The 21501-nt window shown below is 43.0% G+C and overlaps 1 long non-coding RNA gene across 1 annotated transcript; it reads right to left on the bottom strand.

The window, feature by feature from the left end:
* Positions 1-293: 293 nt before the first annotated feature.
* LOC125942999 (uncharacterized) lies at positions 294-14026 on the bottom strand. Its single transcript, XR_007465475.1, has 3 exons — positions 13916-14026; positions 4363-4488; positions 294-318 (listed from the first exon to the last, which is right to left on the bottom strand). It is a non-coding gene; the product is annotated as an uncharacterized LOC125942999 (long non-coding RNA).
* Between the last annotated feature and the right edge of the window lie 7475 nt (positions 14027-21501).

The raw sequence follows: 21501 nt of genomic DNA, 5'->3' as shown, positions 1-21501 counted from the left end.
GCTGACCTTACTGCAGTGTTGTGTTGCCGTAATGGTTTGTTTAGAAATCTACAGTAAAGAGTTAAGTTGAGGTGTAAAAAATGTCACGTGAGGTAATGGTTTGTACTTGTTAATAAACAAGTACACTTTACACAGGTTTTTCAGCACACCTATTCAAGCTTACATTATTAGTGAAGTCCTCCGATTTTAAGCAAGAGCACGTCATACATCTCGAAAGCGTTGTCTATTGGACCTTGTAATAGTACTTCAATACACCCAGTCTGTTGACAGAAGACCATTGGAATGTGTACACTGCTTGAGTGAGAGCTTGCCGTGCACCTGAAAAAGTAAACAAAAGACAACAGTTTCTTTTTCACATATGCAATAAGATAACACACAGGCAAAAACAGTTTGGCTAACATTCACACAGGTAAGAATGCTTCAGCATTCAGAACATGCGATACTGAACAAAATTTATTAAAAATAAGTCGTTTCCTGCAATGCTTATGACGCCTAAGCAAACGTGCATTATAGTGTGGTAGAATAACCTGTCACATTAGCAGATCACTGAAACGAGTGTTATTACAGTAAAAAAAGACATTGTTTGAGTAATAATAATTACTAGTACTGAAGCAACATAAGTAACATGCATAAAATCTACTTTTAGAGAGCAGCATCAACAGGTCGAGCTAATTAAATTACTTGGAAACTGCTATTCTGCCAGCAAAAGTAAAAATCGTGGGGGCGTAGTGGGTTTGGCATTGCACTGCTAAGCCGAATGGTGCAGGATAAAATCCCATGCACAACGGCCACATTTTGATGGCAGCAAAGTGCAACACCCCCATAAGGTGCATTGGGCACATACCCCCAGTGTTCAAAGTTAATCCAGAGTTCCCCACTACAGTGTCTCTCATAATCATATTGTGCAGAAGGACTTGGTGTTAGGCAAGTTGCTGTGCGCTGAACGACATATTATAGCGCAAAGGCACAGATACACAGAAGATACACAGACACACGTAACAGGCGCTACTAGCAACTTTATTTGAAGCACAGCGAGATACAGTATATGTACTCCTCACAACGCGCAGGCGCACCAGCCACTTCGGGCAGAGCACAGAGGGCGATTATTAGGGCTAACAGAATCATTTTGAAGATCTAAAGAAAGCAAGTTCCACATCATGAAAACAACATAGGTCAACTTTCACAAGCACTACTTTTTTTCTTTTATGTAAAATACTTCCGACCACTCACGTGCGGTTTTATCTTTAGTTCTGCCCAGGATCTTCCCATTGTGAAATCTCGCACGACAAGGACAGGCTTTACAGTGTGCTGGAAGATGCGCATTCAAATCTTTCGCCGTGTTGTTAGCATGCTCCATCAGTCGATCATTGATGCAGCGGCCAGTTTGTCCTACATAGGACTTTCCACCGTATGTGCTTAAGTTGAGCCACAATTTAAAGAAAGTGGCGAACAGGCATAGAGTGCCTGTAGTGTTCTATGTTCCCAATAAGCTGGCAAGAACGTGTCCCCGCATAATGGGCAGATCTAAGGTAAGCTGCAAAGTACAACATGTAACACCTTACGGGCAATGTGGTCCCGGTGTGGTTTATGAAATCCCACTGCCTTGTGGAAAGTTCTGTGTAGGACAAACTGGCCGCTGCATCAATGATTGAATGAGGGAACATGCTAAAAACATGACGACAGACTTGAATGCGCATCTGTCAGCAAAAAAAAAAACCTGCCCTTGGCGTTCGAGATTTTATGATGTGAAGATCCCGGGCAGGAGTAAAGATAAAATCACATGTGAGCTACTCAAAGCGTTTTACATAAAAAAGTAGTGCTTGTGTAAGTCAGACCTCTGTTGTTTTGAACGACGCGGAACTTGCCTTCTTTAGATCTTCAAAGTGATTGTGTTAGCACGAATAATCGCCCTCTGTTGTCTGCCCGAAGTGGCTGGTGCGCCTGCGCGTTGGGAAGAGTATATATACAGTATCCTGTTGTGTTTCAAATAAAGTTATTAGCAGAACCTGTGACATGTTTTCGTGTATCATTTGTGTATTTGTGCCTTTGCCCTACAATATGTCGTTCAGCAATCATATTGTAGTTTTGACAACTAAAACCCAAAAATTTTATTTAAAGCAAATAGTATTGCATAAGGCCAAATGCTTATATAGAATCATCTGACAGCAGCTACGTCTAACAAAATGTAATACTTTCTAAAACAAGAAACTTTCAGATGGTTTGAGCAAAAATCTACTTATGCCAAAATTATTGCCATTAATTTTATATGGTCCATTCCGCCTTACTTTCTTTCTAACCAAAATTATATATGCAGTGCAGGTGCTCTCCACACCTAAAGAAATTGTCACAGTTCCTTAAAGTGCATGGTTTTGTTTCAAATGACAGCACAAGTATGCTTTGCAATTGTTAGCCAATGAAATGATTGTCAAACTTCTTGACATCACGGACTCCTGGACAGGATAACTGGTCACATTGGGCACCCTTTCATCAGTTTTTGTCCACAAAATCAAGCAGGCAAAGACATTACCCTGAGTCTGCAAGTGTTAATGCATTCTGTTTGGTAATGATAATTTTATGGTCATTGACCCAAGCCAAGCCAAAAAAGCTCCCTTTCTGGAGCCGAGACAGGTTCCTGGATTACACTATGGAAGGTAAGCTCGTGGGCCCTTCTCCTGCTTCAGAAAGAGCTTACTGCTGGCACGTTACACGATGCACCTTACTTTCGTCAGTGTTGGGTGAAGTGCCAGTGTTGAAGTTGTCTTTTGCGCAGAATGGCAGTTTCAGGTTTAGTGGGCTTGTAGGAAGACAAGCTAACTTCCTGGTTTGAACAGGCTATTTTGGTTATAATACATCACGCTTTCTTGTGACTGCCCACACAGGTAGCCGTTAGTCTCGCTGTGAGGTTGACATTCAGCTGTATTTCCCAGAAGACCCGAATAATGGTCTCCTCTAGTTCACACGCTCTTCATTTTCTGTCAGCACTCTTGAACTCTTGCTGCCAGTAATTTCTTCCCAGCTGGCCGAATAATCTCGAGGCCCCACGCTGACACTACCGATGCTTTCAAGTGTAGACTTTTCAGGATAAGGTTCTTTGCAGGAAAGGTGGCACTTACAGATATCTATTCTTAACGCGAGTGAGACGAACCAGTAAGTCTTGGTAACAATGTTTTGTACATAAGTCCTGTAGAAGGTATTGTCAAGGGTTCGACGAAAATTCATTTAGTCAGGTAACATGACTATGAAGTTGTGGTGAATGACCAAGTGCTTATCATCGTGTTAGTAACGATACAATTTTTCCTAAAACGTTTAACTCCAACACGACTACACACTAGATGTAACCAAGACTTGCCGGTTCATTTCACTCACGTCTTGAATAGCCACCTGTAAGTGCCACCTTTTCTTAAACCACACTTGCAAAGCCAGCAGTCTTATCCTGAAAACTCTTCAATTGAAGACATCAGTAGTGTCAGTGTGGGGCCTCAAGATAACTCAGCAAGCCGAGAAGAAATTGCTAACCGTACAAGTAAAAGTATGCCAACAGAAAATGAAGGCCTAGCTAGCCGATGTATTCTTCGCAAAGTGTCAACTACAGGGTCATTGTTCACGAGTTCCCGGATGCGTAACTCCATGCCAACTTCATGCCGACGCTAAGGAAACACCAGGGCAGGCAGTTACAAGAAAAGAAATTTAGTGCTCTAAGAAAAATGCGGCCACTCAAACCATGGAAGTTATGTTTAACTTGTCTTCTAACAACTACACTGAACCTTAACATGCTGTTTTGGGCAAGGGAACAAACATCGACACTGGTGCCTTGCCTGACTCTATGAGAGTCATCTGCGTCGTGAATGGTGCCATCAGTGCACTTCCTTCCGAAGATGAGACCCGCACCTGCACTGTCAGTGTGCTGTACAAATTGCAGAAGCACATCCCACAAGCTTGTCTGCCTAGCAAAGAAGCTGTGTGGGGCTCCAAAACCCATAGAACCAATGAACGCAAACCCAAACTTCGTCCTTTCAACTCTCGCTTTATATTGCTGTGCAAGCAGCAAAAATGGATGGTGTTAGTAGAGTTCTTTCCTGTCACCTCCTTGCCTTTCCTATGAATTTTGTGCTAAATAAGGCTTTTTCTTGGTGAAAGAGTGCTAGTTTAAGGCATAAACCAGCTCCATGGCAGCTTGAAATTAAGGAGTGTAAACATTTGCTGAAAATAGGTCCACGAAGAATATTTGAAAAAGAGCACTTTAAAAAAACACACACGTGTATCTATCATCAAGGCCAATCCTTGTGTCTTCTATCTTAACATATTTCTCAAAACTCAAGCTCAAAACTGATATCCAGGTGCAAGCTCTCCATGTCATATTACCTTGTCAATGATGAAGCAAAGCACGCTGGTGCCTGGATGTTGTGGGACCAACTCAGGTTTGGAGATCAGCACTGATCAGCAACACAGCACAGTCTGCTTACACTTTCTCTGCAGGCCCAGCCATACCTGCATTAATACAAGTGGGCTTAGTGTCACGTGAGTATAATATAAAAAGTGACACCGTGAACACAGCAATCCTTGTTCGGTATACATATGAAAAAATGTAGATATTTTCCATATAGCAAGCTTCACTTTGAGTAACAAATCCTGCACTATAAGAAAAATATGATGCATGAGCCATCTATACAAGAAAATTAATTGAAGATCCCTTCCTTTGCCTCCCTCCTCCTCCTTGTGTATAGGTGGCAGTCAGGTTAAGTAAACTAGGCCAGACAGCCACATAGTGAAGCAAAGGTGGTCACTTGGTGGGCCAATTATGATACCATAGCACGACATGCATTCTGCAGGCTCTGCAATGTTAAAGCACCCATAAGCCTAGCAGCATTACCCAATAGGGCTAACCAATAAGTGTCCCCAGCAGCATAACTCGGCATGTCTACCAGGAGGCTTTCATTACACTTTGACAACTATCCTTCTACGGCTTGAGCCCAATTTTAGTCAACAGAAGACAAGCTTTAAGCCTCTGCACAAGGGCACTTTAAACAGTACCACAATAGCTTACTACCTAATCCCACCTTTAATATAACATTGGTAAGTTCACTACCATGTGTAGAACCAATCAAATTGTTCTTTTGTTTGTTTGTTTGTTTGTTTATTAATGCTGTTAACCCCGGAAGGGTCATTACAGGAATGGAAATACAACTAGTACTTGCAATGCAATAAATAATTACACGCGCAACAATAAAGACAACAACAATAATAACAATAACAATAAAGACACACATATTTACGGCACTAATATGCCGAACACAATCTGGAACTTATTCACCCGAATAAACAAGAACATGCAGCTCGTTTAAAAATGCATCTATGGAAGAGGAAGAAACCGGTGAATCGGGCAGCATGTTCCACTCCTTAATTGCTCTAGGAAAAAAACTGTATTTAAAGGTGTCATTTCGTGCTAAAGGGGGTTCAATATACATGCTGTGTCTATGTCGGAAGCGTGTGTTGGGCGATAATTTGAAAAAGTCGGAGCCGTTAATTTTAAGTTTATTGTGAATGATGAGGAACAGGAATTTTAATCTGTCCACTGTTGTTCTAATTTCTAGGGCAGGAAGATTTGCGTTCCGGCACAATTCACTAGGAGAGTGACAATAACGATATTTGTTAAATATAAATCTAGCTGCTAGGCGCTGGACTCGATCTAGTTTGTGACGATTTATAGCCGTATAGGGGTCCCACACTATTTTTGCATATTCTATAATGGGTCTGATTAAGGTCTGATATGCCAAGTTTTTTTATTTCAGGTGTACCACTACGTAGGTTACGTCTGAGACTCCATAGAGCTCTGCTGGCTTTTTTGCTTACCATGTCTATATGTGCGTTCCACCTGAGGTCTTCAGTAATTAGTACACCTAAGTATTTATGTTGAGTTACCTTTTTTAGTTCAATGTCACGGATTTTATAGCTGTTAGCATGGGTGACTCTTTTTCTTGTTATGGACATGGAAACAGATTTTTCTGGGTTTAGTATCATCTGCCATTGGTCACACCATTCCGCAATTTTTTGTAAGCTAGCTTGCAGTTCCAGTTGATCGTCTAGTGATGTTATCCTATTGTATAATACACAATCATCCGCAAATAATCGTAGTGGGACAGTTGCACAATTTGCAAGATCGTTAATAAATAATATGAATAGGAGGGGCCCTAGCACACTGCCCTGAGGTACCCCTGATACTACTGGTACGAGACCAGATTTACAGCCGCCTAGTTCGACGAATTGTTCTCGGGACTGAAGATAAGATTTGAACCAGTTAGTTATATTAGAGTTTTTAAAGAAAGCCTGAATTTTCAACAACAGTTTTGGGTGGGAGACTTTATCAAACGCTTTGGAAAAATCCAAAAAAATGAGATCTATCTGTTCGCGGTTATTGATTGTTTCAGAGAGGTTATGAACTAGTTCGACAAGTTGCGTTATGGTAGACAGACCCTTGCGGAATCCATGCTGAGACGGTGACAAGACATTATATGTTTCGAGATAACTTGAAAGGTGTTTACTGATAATATGCTCCAGTAGCTTAGAGCACGTGCTGGTAAGGAAAATGGGCCTGTAGTTTTCTACATTTGTCGTGTTACCACCTTTGTGAATAGGCACTATTTTGGCCTGTTTCCAAGCTTTAGGAAAGGTACTTTGGCTAATGGATGATTGAAATATGATCGTAAGGTATTTAGCTATCCACTCAGCGTACCGGTATAAAAATTCATTAGGAATGCCGTCTGTACCTACACTTTTCTTAACATTAATACTCAAAAGAAGGTTTAGGACACCTGCTTCATTAATTACGACATCATCAGCAGAAGGACGATCAGGAGAAATAGGCAATGTAGGTACCGTTCCGTCGTCACTAGTGAATACTGAAGAGAAAAAAAGTGTTAAAAGCTTCTGTGCGCTCCTCCGTAACTTTTTGATTATGTGAAGAATAAGATTCAGCTGATGGATTAACATAACGCCAGAACTTAGCAGGTGCATCCGAGAGAAAATTTTTCAATGTTATGTTATAGAACTTATGCCTAGATTCCCGAACAAGACAATTAAGTTCTTTCCTCATTTGACTTAGGGCATTATACATTTCTGGTGTCGGGTTTTTAGAGCATGCCTTCCTTTTCCTCTGGATTCTTCGTTTTGAATGAAGTATTTCTCTGTTAATCCATGGATTTTTCTTTTTTCTTTTTTTGTTCGATTTAGGAATAAAATGTTCAATGCAATGAGCCACAACAGATGAAAAGTGTTCCCATAAGCTGTTCGTACTACCCTTCGATTCGTGTATTTTAGTGAACTCATCAAAGGAATGTTCAAGATAGTCCAGTATGCTAACATCATCCGCAGCATGGAAATTCAATATCTGTTTCGGTAATACCTTATCAAGATAAAGAGGAGACAAGTTAAAAGAAAGCACAACCATCTTGTGATCAGCTAAACCATCATCAACTTCGCATTCATTTATGTAGCTAGTTAAAGAATTAGACACAAAGATAAGATCAAGAATGGAAGATCTTGATGCACATATCCGCGTATAATCACTTACAACTTGTACAAGGTTGTAACAGAATATTAATTCTAATAAATTTTCACTAAGTGCCACATCTGTTGCACCAGGTAAACAAGAATTCCAATCAATATCCGGAAGATTGAAATCGCCCAAGAGCACAATATTGTCGCCCTGTTTAAAATTAGAATCCATGAATTTTCGAAGATGAAAAATTTGCTCTGTCGTCGTATTTGGTGCTCTGTATACGCCTCCGATAAAGACGCTGCGATTACTTAACGTTGTCTTGATCCAAACGCTTTCGATATCACTTGGGACTGCTGTTATAGAGAAGGTTATATTTTGTTTAATCAGGATAGCGACGCCTCCACCTCTCCCTGACCGGTCTTTCCTAACTATGGTATACCCTGGGGGAGTGACTTCTACATCCGATATGCTATTGTTTAGCCATGTCTCCGTGATCACGATAAGGTCAGGTTCATGCTCTAAGATTAGTATATCTAGTGCCTCTCCTTTATTCAACACACTTCTTGCGTTTACATTGATTATTTTGAAACATCGGCGTTCTTTCTGTTCGTGTCAGTCAGTGAATATTCTTGATTCGCTGCCACACTTATATCGTTTGTTAGTTTCCTCGTTCCAGGCGTAAAGAACGTTATTCACTTTTAGTTTATCAAAGACGAGCTTAACCTTACTGCCTTTTTTCTTTTCATCTGCAGCTGAGTTCCACAACTTTTTTTCTTATTTCCGCAACTCTTTTTGAGAAGTCCTCAGAAACACTGTAATTTGTACCCTTAAGTCTTGAGCATTTACTCATAATTCTTGATTTGTCCCTGTAGTCTGCCAATCTAAAAATTATTGGGCGCGTCTTACCAGTCAACCTCCTACCAAGCCTATGTATTCTTTCGATTGAATTAACTTGCACCCCCAATATGGCACTAACCACGTCATCGTTAACTTTCCTCAGCAGTATCTCTTCAGTCTCGTGGTCATCCTCTACCACGCCTCTAATTATCAGGTTATTGCACCTCGATCGGTTGTCCAGATCATCTACTCGATTAACCAGACTTCGTGTTTCGTCACAGGATTTTGACACAATGGTTTCGAGGTTTCTAAGCCTGCTCTGAGCTTCGTCGATGCTTTCTACTTTGCTTTCGATGGAGCAAAGTCGCTTTTGCATGTTCGACATCTGTGCTACAAACGAGTCATGCTTAAGTTGAATCGCTGATAGTTTGGAAAGTATCTCTTTCTGATTCTGTAACAATTCTTTGCACATTTGTTCTGTCATGGGCCCTCGATTCTCTTCAATGTCGCCCCACAGGCTCAGTAACAGGCTTGCCACCGAAAAACAATCAGATATGCAGTGAAGCAACGTTTGTGGACACGGCAGCACTACGAGACAAGGATCATCGCTGTGAAAACCGTATTTTTTGTCACTAACCTGCACGAAGAGCGGCACGTTAGGTGACATCGTTGTAGCGGTGCTGCCGTGTCCACTGAAGCCGATAAGCCATGGTTCCGTATTTATAACCAGCAGCCGGTCCGTCTTAGGCATGTGTCCTGTCGTCATCGTGCCCGAGGAAGGTGCGCAGAAGACGACATCCACGTGTCGCCCCTCCGGAGTACAGTCGGTACAGCCGCCCCCGGGTGATCCGCCGTAAAGATTGTGCACGTGAAAAGGTGCACATGAAACGGCGTTGATGCGATGCAGGAAAAGCGGGTCGACCATGAATACCACCACTTCGTCTGAGGCAAAGCTCAGGAAGGCACAGAAAACCTGCACGAAGAGCGGCACGTTAGGTGACATCGTTGTAGCGGTGCTGCCGTGTCCACTGAAGCCGATAAGCCATGGTTCCATATTTATAACCAGCAGCGGGTCCGTCTTAGGCATGTGTCCTGTCGTCATCGTGCCCGAGGAAGGTGCGCAGAAGACGACATCCACGTGTCGCCCCTCCGGAGTACAGTCGGTACAGCCGCCCCCGGGTGATCCGCCGTAAAGATTGTGCACGTGAAAAGGTGCACATGAAACGGCATTGATGCGATGTAGGAAAAGCGGGTCGACCATGAATGCCACCACTTCGTCTTAGGCAAAGCTCAGGAAGGCACAGAAAACCTGCACGAAGAGCGGCACGTTAGGTGACATCGTTGTAGCGGTGCTGCCGTGTCCACTGAAGCCGATAAGCCATGGTTCCGTATTTATAACCAGCAGCCGGTCCGTCTTAGGCATGTGTCCTGTCGTCATCGTGCCCGAGGAAGGTGCGCAGAAGACGACATCCACGTGTCGCCCCTCCGGAGTACAGTCGGTACAGCCGCCCCCGGGTGATCCGCCGTAAAGATTGTGCACGTGAAAAGGTGCACATGAAACGGCGTTGATGCGATGCAGGAAAAGCGGGTCGACCATGAATGCCACCACTTCGTCTGAGGCAAAGCTCAGGAAGGCACAGAAAACCTGCACGAAGAGCGGCACGTTAGGTGACATCGTTGTAGCGGTGCTGCCGTGTCCACTCATCAAGTAAGCATCCCCTTTTCATACACGCAAATATCAGCAACACTACTACTGCCATATGGGCATTTTGTAGACAAACACACCAAGCGCAAGAGCTGAAGCTTGGGCAAGTTGGTAACAGTTCATTTTGATGGTGTTCATGGCACACACATGCCAAAAGAATAAGCGACAGGCAGACAGTGAAAAAGAACTGTCCTCTTTCACACTCTGGGTGTCCCTTAGTGCCTTGGAATGTGTGAGCTGTGAATGCCACCATCTGCCTGTCCCTTATCTCCTTAGAAAGTGTGCACTGTTAATAGCATGGAAAGGAACATAAGAGACCAGATAATGCTACAATAGATAAAGAAAAGGAAACATACTCTCTGATGCAACAAGTCTTTAAGCAACTTAATTTTCAACCAACATCCTAAGCCTGCCACGCTTAAAAAACTCACTGAAGTTGCTGTGTAAGACAACAGCTTGCTTTTACAAAAAATAGAGTTAAACTTACTCTATTATTTTTGCAAACTGGTGCTTCAGTACTGTGAAAATGTGGTATTATTGAAAAGCAGCTTAATTTTTGTGTAATAAAAAAGCCTAGTCAGCTACAGAGATCAGGCTTGATATAAATCTGCCAGTCAAGACGGTAAATCAATATTTCCATGACTCTCGAGGTGAAAAGAATCGCTGACAAATTCCTGACACACTATACATGTTTTGGAGAAGACAGTGCTTTTCTACTGCAAGCATTTAACAGAGCCCCAGTGAATACAGTATGATATAACTTATTGCATGACATTTCAAACAGATCTTCTTTATGGCTTCTTAGAGAGTTGGGAAATGAGAAGTGGAGTGACATCTCTGAGCACCTCAAAGACAATACTGGTGATTACATGGCAACACAACTGCTGACATGCAAGATAACTTTCGGGCAGTGTTGTCTCATGCCACATCAATCAGACAATACTTTGAGGGGACACTTAAGGGAAAAATAATTATTTGAGCTGCATTACTGAATTACTCTTGCGCAAACCCAGAACTCAGTTACCCAAAACTAGAGGCTTGATAAGGTAGAAAATACACACGAGCGATATACAGGTGGTGAAACCACAATAAAGTTCCCACACCTGCTGGCTGTCTGCTAAGGCCTAGTTAATTTGTTTTTTTGCAAAAATGGACTATATTGCATTCTAAAAGAGGCAAGAACTGAAGTTAGCAATTTTGGAGCAAGTGTACTGAACCGCAGCAGCCAAAACATATGAAAATACTCTCGAATGCATGATATCCCCCAACGTACGATGGTTCGCCGCAAAATTTGGCAGGAAATGCCACGTTAACCTTCATTTTCTTTTTGCAATAAATAAACTCTCATCACAAAACTAACACAAAAAGAAAGAATACATGATGCGTCTAAACTGTCTCCAAACAAAAAAAAATGTGTCCGCAGTCATTTTGTACACATTCAAACCACTTATTTTTGGCCTTGCCCAAAGTGCCTTTGTATGTCATGCAACATGAAACTGAAAAACAGGATTCACTGTAAAGGTAGAAATGAATGGGACTCGCCTAGCGTGACGTATCTGCATAGGCTTAAGAGAAAAGTGACTTAATGGTCTAAATGAAAAAATTAAAATGAAATCACACTTTGGGCGGGTCTCACGTTATATTACTACTCAAAATCTTGACAAGTACTTATTCAGTCTGTACTTATCCCAAAAGCTTGGTAATGACATACGACCCTTTTGCACTAATGGTGTCTGCGCCAAAGGGACTAAGGCTAAATGTTAGGTAGCCACACACATTTTAACAGTGAAATTCAAGTGCATTATGACTTTTGTGTGCCAGTTTCAATAACATGTAACGGTCGATATAGCACATTATGATCTAATTATTGTAGGTCAGCATGGCCTGAGCACGGCGTGCCTAAACACTTTTGTTAGGTGAGAAAGTATTGTTTCTGGTACTCTTTCGGGAAGCAGCCTATGCCTTATTCAGAACAAAAACCTTGTTTCCCTGAGAATGTCAGACAATCGCATATTTCAAATTGACCATTTGAGATGCACACAAATTACAGCATGGTTTCGAGGGTCCCACTAACTATTGAAGCGCACATCATCCAAGTTCAGCCGTCAACATCATAACTAAGCTTGTAGAAGTGCATATTAGCAAGTTGACAGACTAATAAGGAGAAGGTGAGAGAGATGGTCCCAACTATAAGAGAAGCAATAGCAGAGTTCAAGCTCTCTCCCATGTCATATGCGGAAGGGCAAAGCCCCCCCCCCCCCATACCCAGCTTTCGGTTACACTCTCACCTGCAACCACTGTACTAGGCTGACTGACATGCGTAACCAGCAGTTTGTGATACCACATTATCAAACCTGCAATTTATGGGACATCAGAGATCAGCTTCAAGTCTGATGCTATGCTGCTCTAGGGATGTATTATGAACTGACTACATTTAAATGTTATGCTTCATGGTTTGTTGCAAGCTTCGGGAATTTACTTACCCATTTCTAAACATACCTTATAGGCTCCAGCTGGAGTACTGCATAAGGTAGTAGGAAGAACATTGTGAGCCAAATAAAGAACATACAATAAAACAAGTAAAAAAAGAAATAAATACTTTTTCACACTGTGGTTTCTTATTTGGCAGCTAGCTTATAAAAGTGAGCAGAAACGTGTCCATGCTGGTATTGCTTTAGAAGAATAAATAATAAGAGATTAAAAGAAAATTCAAACACTTTCATGCCACCTTTCGTGGTTTTTTTAGTTCAACGTCCCTTTAGGAATGGAAATCAATGAACAGCCCCCCCCCCTCAAAAAAAGAGAAAAAAAGTGTAATACATTATTTTTGACTAGGAGAAATAAATCTAGGAACACAGAATCTGTGCAGGCATGTATGTAAGGAATTAAGTGCAGTAATATTTGCAATAACTTGCAATGCCCTGCTTTCGTCGGGCAACTCATAACAAGACATAAAAGGATATGTGTGCCTCAAAACACAGTTCCTAAAAAATACGTCACTATACAGTCAGTAAGTAGCATATTATGCATATCTACTCAAGCCCCTAATTATACTTAACTCACAGGAGGCTACTTAGGTATATTGATTAAACTGAAGGTAGGCGATATTTTAAAATATACAGTTCAAGTTGTATTAGAATATTATGTCGGAACTGGAAGTTATGAATATGGCATCGAAAGCAAAAGTGTTGCCAAACCTGCCAGCCTGTGAACTTTATATTTTGCAAAAATCCTAGACACAATGCAGTGTTGGAAAGTCAGCATGTATTTTCTTAAAGTTTTCTCTCAGTGCCTGCATTGTTCAATAGACACATTATTAACCATTAACTTGGAACAGCAGAAACTGACAACATTGTTTTTAGACCAGTGTGTTTTTTTCTGTGCTTTTGCTGTTGCCGATTTAGCCGGCTTTACGAACTTATCTCAATAAGCTCGTCTAATACGGGTGTCATACAGTGCACTTTTCATTGCGATCAAGCCCAATCCGGATCAAATTTCGCACTTGTGATTGGCTCTTTTGCGCAAGATGCGCGAGGAAGCCAATTGCGGTTGCTAATTTTGATCTGAATCGGGCTTGGTAGGATGTGCCCCTCTGGTATACTCGTTAGGGATTTTTCATTGCTAATAAAGCAGCACAAGCGCCATCACAATTTATTGTTTTACATGCAATTTTGCAATCTCATACCACCCCATTTTTCAAGATTCTTACAACATATTCCCAATAGAATTTGATTCTCATAACTCAATGCAACAATAGTAAAATTGTAGAACGAGTCCAAATTCGTAAATCTCACCAAAAGATTCAGGACCGATGGCACGTACGAATTATACCAACAGAACCTAGAACTCTTAAGTGGCAGTGACTGTTTTGTACACACCTTGTCAAAGCAAGCAGATCAGATTCCTTGTCGGGCTGCTCAGACTGCATTTTGCCACAGGCTCCCATGTGGTGCAGAGATGCCTCCGTCTCACGAAATCGTGACATTCCTAAACAATAAGAAATGTTCAGTTTATTGCAATCACTGCTGAAACTGCAAACTTGTGATTTGACAACACCGCGTTAAATTGTGAAAAGACATCAGCCAGCTACATGGTTACGCAAATATCTCATTCTGACATCACGGGAAGTTATTTAACCTGTCAAATGCACGAAGACATACAGAACACTCAACACAAGAAACACAGGTTGTCTTGACAATCTATAAGCAGAAAAATTTGCATACAAGCTAAAATGTGCTCATTAGTCAGACAGAGCAATCCGGTGCCGTCTCGCGCAGATGTTAGCTGTGAAGACAACACGTCAACGTACTTCTAGAAATATATATACCATTTCTTGCTGAGAATTACGTACAGAATTGATTCGCGGCATCAATTTTTGTGCCCGTTCAGACTAAACGATACTCGGCGCTAGTGTATTTCATAACAGAAAGCAAAGAAACAATAGATGAATCTCTTGGCAACATCCTATACTTGTTTTAGGGTAATTTTCATAAAACGTTTCGCTAAATGTGTACTACGGCATTAATAACAAACATTAGGAAATCACTTTTATAATTTTTGTCGCTGTACTAATCATCTTGTGCTCCGCCTAACAAGGCACACTACACGAACTATAAAAATGCGCCAAGTGCCGGACTTACCTTTCGAGACAAACTCGGCAAACGCTCCTTCGTGTCAGGTCCGGCGGCATCGACTGCATGAACTGTCCTTCCGGCATAAACACTGTTAAATTGCGGATGAACGTAATAGTACAATTTCCAACACATTCTTCCGTGCACTGTGAACCGCTGCGAGATCGGCGAGAGTACCAGAGGCTGCTAATGAGCCGGGAACAAAGAGCGCGAATGAACAGAACTACTGATGACCAACAACACCTCATCGCACGAAAGATACAGCTAGCTAGCAGCGTTACACAGGCCCAGGGGCTTAGCGGTCGCTGATGCGTACAAAAAAAGAGCACATTTTCTCTCGGCAAAGCGTAAATATGATTAAACTACCACATCGACCGCCCGCAAGGAAAATATTCATGCAGCGCTCACATACTGACAGCCTAACGTTTCTATACTGGCAACATTTTGACAGCCGAACACGGGAAAATGATGTCATTTCGTCATGATAGAGGCACCGAAAGCTTTGCAAGAGCCGGATAAACGTCATGGCGGCCATATTGTTTACATCGTCATCTACTGTTTTGTCGTCTCAGGCAACGTTGGCCTCTGGCTCCTCGCCACGGTGCTCCACGGTAATCGTGATCGCATGGATGGTGGCGGCTGGTATTCACCTGTTATGCGAGTGATGCGGCGTGCAAGGTAGATATACCTGGTAGCGAAAGCTTCCATAGAAGCCCATACGTTCAAAACATGGCGGTTCATCGGCGGATCATGGGGCTTAGCACCATCTGTGCGAGGAGGGAACACTTCCGGTGGAAAAAAATAATTTGACGTCATATCCGTTAAAAACAGAAGTGACGTCATTTCGTTCTTAAAGGCGCGAAATTTGTTTTCGGAGGCCGGCCATTACAGCTGTATATTCAAATGCCCCGCCATACGACTTGGTGGGCGTTCCGAGTTTTCAGCACGGAAAGTAAGGCAGGAAGAGGTCTGCCGTACGGCGGTCGAAATCGCATCCCTGCACAAAACATACTTTCTTTGGAGGCCTACGAACGCTTTGGGCGTAGATTGCGTAGAGTGCTCGTCCTTTCTTCGGACGCGAAGCGCATCGGCCAGCGCTGTCGCACGAAAACAACTAAAGGGAAGAATTATCTGGCGGTGGCAACTTCCAGCTTTTGTCTGAACAGGTTAAGAAACAATGAAACTACCCGCGTCACCAAATTTAGTTAAACGTCGATAAGCAAAACAACACAACATGCGAGGGGGGCGGGGCGTATTGCAACATGTGAGCGTTACGAGCGCGCCTTTCTGCACACTTCAAGAGCTGCATTGCATTGCAAGTGATAGCGGCGTGAACGCCCGCCGCTATCGATGGGCGCTCTTGCGGTAGGCGCTGAAAAAAAGTATTTATTGATAATGATCAAGTGAAACAGAATTGTCACTTCTTTTCTCGCCATGCCTATATAAAATTGATTAGGAACATTATTTTCGTTGAATGAATCTCTGGGTCTCTCTTTAATTATAAAACGCTTTTTTTCTTTCCCAATGTTTGTTTCCTCCAAACATAGTCGCGCTTCAATCACTGCTCCCATAACCACCCTTGCTGATGTCGCTGACAATTTGTTCTGAACCGCTTTTCGCCCGAAGCTTCGCGACCTATGTGAATCGACCTTGCGGCGTGTTTCAACAACGTTTCTTTCAACATCGAGGACAGCAACCTGCGGAGCAGCCGTATAAACCGGTCAGGGCCGTTAAATCGCTGCATATCGTAGTTTGGTTTGTTAATGTTTGTGAATTCAACAAGGTGTTCGTGTTTTAATGCGGCGTTATCAACGACGCATTTGGTGTCGAGTGGCGTCGTCGACGCACTTTGTTCTGGCTTGTGTGCCGTTTTGCGGATGTGTATAGTTCGTGAAGAGTGCCGTCTGTGCATCGGACGCTGCTGCCACGCCGGATCGAATTTGCGTTCTAGCCAACGCGCGAGAACGTCCGCACTGTCTGTCGCGAGTGCTTTCGGACACTGCTTGTGTTCTGTGTGTGTGTGTGTGTGTGCGTGTGCGTGTGCGCGTGCGCGCGCGCGTGTGTGTGTGTGTGTGTGCGTGTGCGCGTGCGCGCGTGTGTGTGTGTGTGTGTGTGTGCATGTGCGTGTGTGTGCGTGTGTGCGTGTGTGCGCGTGTGTGTGCGTGTGTGTGTGTGCGCGCGCGCGCGCGTCTGATATGCGTCGTTATTGTGTCAGCGATTTGCAAAAGTGTTTTTTCATTTGTTTCCGGCGTGCGCGAACGCCAGGATATGCTGCATGTTCGTCATTTAACAACCCAGCTTGAATGTAGGGACATTGACATTTTGGTCGTTTCGAGGTCAGCTTTTAACGCATCGCAAAGCGTTGCCTTGCTCTGAACCATCACTGCACGAACTACTTAGTTATTTCTCGGTTAATTTTAAATCCAGTTTTGTGTAGTATATACACAGATAATGCTCCGTTGCCACGCTGAACTCATATTTTCCGCTCAACAGCGGCAAATACGAGGTTTTTTTACTACGTCAAGCTCTCTCAGCATACAGTGCAGAAGTTGTGAAAGTCTTAGCACAAATAATTTTTCAAGCAGCAATTGGGCAAAATGTGCTGATCGTATGACAGCATTAGTGATTGATGGTTATGTAATTTTGTTATTTTTTTGCTGTCAAAGTGCGATAGATTTTGGCTGCTATTTTGGCTATTTATTCACCAATTTATTTACACTGAGTTTGTGGTTCTTTTTATTTTTTACTTGTGGGCATGCATGGCCAGTTTATGCCTGCCTGCTACAGTTTGGCATAAACAGGCACTAACAACCTCTTAAAATAGGGGCAATAAAAAGTGACTAGCAGATTTCATAGTCTTGTGGAGGCTGTGACATAATTACTAACGCGAACAAGACTAACGGAAAAAGGTGGGATAGGACAGAGTGCTCTGTCCTGTCCCACCTTTTTTTCCGTTGTTCGCACTAGTCACAGCAACTGCATCAACACCAACTAACCCAACTTTCTTCGTGAATTACTCGTCTTGATGTGGGCACACTTAGCTGTTTGGAAAATGTGCAGCTTGAAATTTCTGCATTGCTACGTCTGACTGACAACTCTGACGCAAGCAATATGATTAGGGTAGTGACAAAACAGCGTGCTTCTTCTGTTACTGATCAAACTGCATGCAATAAAATCATTTGCCAACTCGTCCTTGTTGGATGTGTTTTCAGTGAGCTATAATCCCATTGCCAGCTTCTTTATTCTGCATAAAAACTAACCTATAGCATTTTTTTACGAAACTGGGAAGGTACTCAACCCTATATTGCATTAAAAGCTTCGGGTGATCCACTCTGAACAAGGGACGTACTCTCGGACAACAGCTTTTGGCTACATCACTGTCGGTGCGCGCTTATTGGCTGGTTGAGCAATGCGTCACACGAAGGCAATAGTAGTTGCCGTAAGTGATTATCCGAGAATATGTCCCAAGTGAAAATCATTGCATCATCAGGACTGACATGAACTTTGATAGGGATGTGTGTGTTCATTATATTAAATTGCAGAAATTCAACACTGGAGCTCTTATTCACTCTGCAATTTATGCGCTATATGTGGCACAATGGTTCGACGTCGTCATACAGCACATTGATTATGTGCTTGCATGTGCTATAAACGATTCATCATAAAATCTTGCTGTCAATCACGAGCTTGTGTATACACTACGACTTAGGTGCGTGCATGCACTTTGTATGCAATTCGTTAGTCATCGGCAAAGATCTCATTGCTCATATGACTACAGTGCGTACACATCACACGGTATCTCGCACACCTCGTACACAATCTCGTTAGGTTGGCGCAGCACATCGCACGCATCTCGCACATGCGTACATCTCGCACATGCATTCGCGTAGCATCTCGCATAGATCTTGTACAGTTCGTGAAGTCTACGCAGCTCATGCGTACAGATCTCGCACATTTTCTACGATATCTCGTTGAATGTGCGTAGCACATCGCACCCTTCTCGTCAAATCTGTGCGATATGCATACATCTCGCACATTTCTCGCACAATTCGCGTACAATTTTTTATTAGGGTAGCGGCGAACACAGTCGGCGTTTGTCGAAATCGGATCAGCGGCGAAACGCGTCGGCTTTTATGCATCAGTCATCGAAGGTTCCAGAATAATCCTTGGTGTCCGCGTGTCTTCTAGAAGGTACTAGACAATTCGCGTCCCTCATACAATCAGATTAAATAAGCGTCGGTGACCACAGACGACGGATAGAAGCATCGATAACATTCGAGAAGCTTCCTATACATGCAGGCGCGTCCGGCGCCGAGCGATAACGTTTAACATTTGTTAGCCGGTGGAAAGCGGTCACCGGTGAAAGATAAACAAGTACATGTGCCAATAGTAACGATAATAAAACGTTGCTAGACAAGAAGGAACAATGTCGAAAGTTGCGAAAATGTACAGCGGAGTTTGCTAAAATATTGTGCAGCAATCGTCGACACTGGTTGTCGCTATAAGCGAATGACTGAGCGCATCAAGACAGCTATTTGCTTTAAGAAAGGAATGATGTGCCTGAAGGCGTACCTTGACTACATTTAGCGCACGAAAGGCTTAAACGAAGAGAGAAGACAGGACAAGGCGCGTACTCAAAAATGAAACCTTTACATAGAAAGGAAGCAAATACAGAAAACAAAATCTTAGAAATTGGAGCACCTGGCGTTTCTACGCCAACTCTCCCACGCTGCACATAAAGGTCTCCTCCCCCCCCCTCCCCTAAACACAAACGTCGATTTTACGTAAAAACTCGGCAACTCAAGAAAGCTTGCAATGCACTATTCAAGATAAAAGAAAGTTCGTTGTTATCGGCCGTGATGCATAATTTCACGCAAGCCAATAATTCACCATGAGGTCTAGAATAGTACAAATATTCTATATCGACGGTAAATGCGCTAGATCCAGTAGTATCATGTTTTTTAAAACTTAACCACCGCTTCGGAACTGCTTACACGATAGGGATCAAGGATAATTATACACTACAGGTTTTTTTAGAGATACCTCGAGAATACGTTTTGCCAGGTGCATCTTGCTCATACAATTGCCCTCAAGGGCATATCTAGTTTATGTACCTTAGCAGAAAAAATATGTCAAGTTCAGAAAGCTTTGCGGAAGTCAGACGTTGAGAATTCAAGTCAGAGCAGAAAAAAAATTCCATGGTGTGCCCCGATTACGCACAATGCTATTCAAAGTGATATATGACACAAAGACTCGCTTGAATGCTGTTTACAAAACCTTTATTTTATTTATTACTTTGAAATGACTGCTAAAACTGCCTTGTGGTCGCTATGATACTTACAGATATTTTACGTTTTTACTTGAGAAATGTTTTTGGCCAAAGATAAATCGATGCATGACCCGTGTATCGTAGTTGCTGGACTCGGATCGTTGAAGTAAACGGGCCCAAACTCTTCCAGGAAAGTGAGTCAACCACTGCGTTGTTTCACTTTTGAGATGTCTACGTTAAGGTACCCGACAACGACAACCAGCGAGGGACTGGCGGCAACGTACGTTGATAAACTAGGATATTGACACGTGTACCAGTCGGCCTCTAGAGTCTGTAAAGGTGTACGTTTATCTGGGTCAGTTACTCACATGGGACCCTGATCGTAAGAAATAAATTTAGAGAAGAATAAAATTGGGTTGGAGTGCATACAGGAGGCATAGCCAAATTCTGACTGGGAGCTTATCACTGTCGTTGAAACTAAAAGTGTACAAGCATTGCATTCTACCGGTGCTAACATATGGAGCAGATACTTGGATGTTAACGAATAAGCTCGAGAGCAAGTAACAGACCGCACAAAGAGCGATGGAACGAAAAATGTTAGGCCTAACGTTAAGAGACAGGAAGAGCGCGGTGTGGATCAGAGATCAAACGGGGATAGCCGATATTCTACTTGACATTAGGAGGGAAAAAATGGAGCTGGCAGGCTGTGTAATGCGTAGGATGGATAACTGATGGACCATTAGAGTTACAGAATGGATACCAAGAGAAGAGAAGTGTAGTCGAGGACGACAGAAAACTAGGTGGGGTGATGAAGTTACGAAATTTGCAAGTGCAAGTCTGAATCAGCTAGCGCAAGACAGGGGTAATTGGAGGTTGCAGGGAGAGGCTTCGTCCTGCAGTGGACATAAATGTAGGCTGATGATGATGATGATGCAACAAGCGCACATAAAGGAAAAATTCAGAGCCCTTCCCCTATTGTGAAACTGGGGGTAAGCGAAGCTTGTGGGAACACCACACGGTCGCAGGCGTTCCGCTTCGTTTGTCCTAAACTCGGGGTCAAGCGGCTATTCTTTGATGTTTGGCCTAACCATAGCGCTCCCGCAACTCGGGGTCCACGCATCTTTGCTGACGTTTCGCCTGAGCCTCAGAAGCCCTCGCGCTAGAATCGGACGGCAAGCTTCGCTTACCCTCATTTTCTCGACAGGAGAAGGGCTGGTGATTTTGTCTCTTTGGGTCTCACATGTCACAAGGTTAGTTCAAGGGCGCGTTACAGGTCCCCGAGCCTACAGGGGAATGTTACATTGAGCATGGACCCTTTCTTCACTATCACCAGGATCGGCCCACACCAAAAGGGTATGTGCAATTGAGCTTGAACCCTTTCTGCACTACCAATAGGATCGGCCCACTTTTCAGCGTGACACCACCACCACCGCCGCCGAAACTTGTGAGCCTATAAAGCTTCGCTTAAAATAATGGAAGCAGGTTGTGGTTACATATTGACGCGTTCTCTATGCAGACATTTAGACTACGATGACGATATGCGCATTAACGTGCTCCGTGTAGT

Source organism: Dermacentor silvarum, chromosome 2, assembly GCF_013339745.2.
Source record: "Dermacentor silvarum isolate Dsil-2018 chromosome 2, BIME_Dsil_1.4, whole genome shotgun sequence".
Taxonomy (NCBI): Eukaryota; Metazoa; Arthropoda; class Arachnida; order Ixodida; family Ixodidae; genus Dermacentor; species Dermacentor silvarum.
The sequence above is the reverse complement of the archived record's forward strand: the minus strand, read 5'-3'. Positions and strand labels throughout refer to the sequence as shown.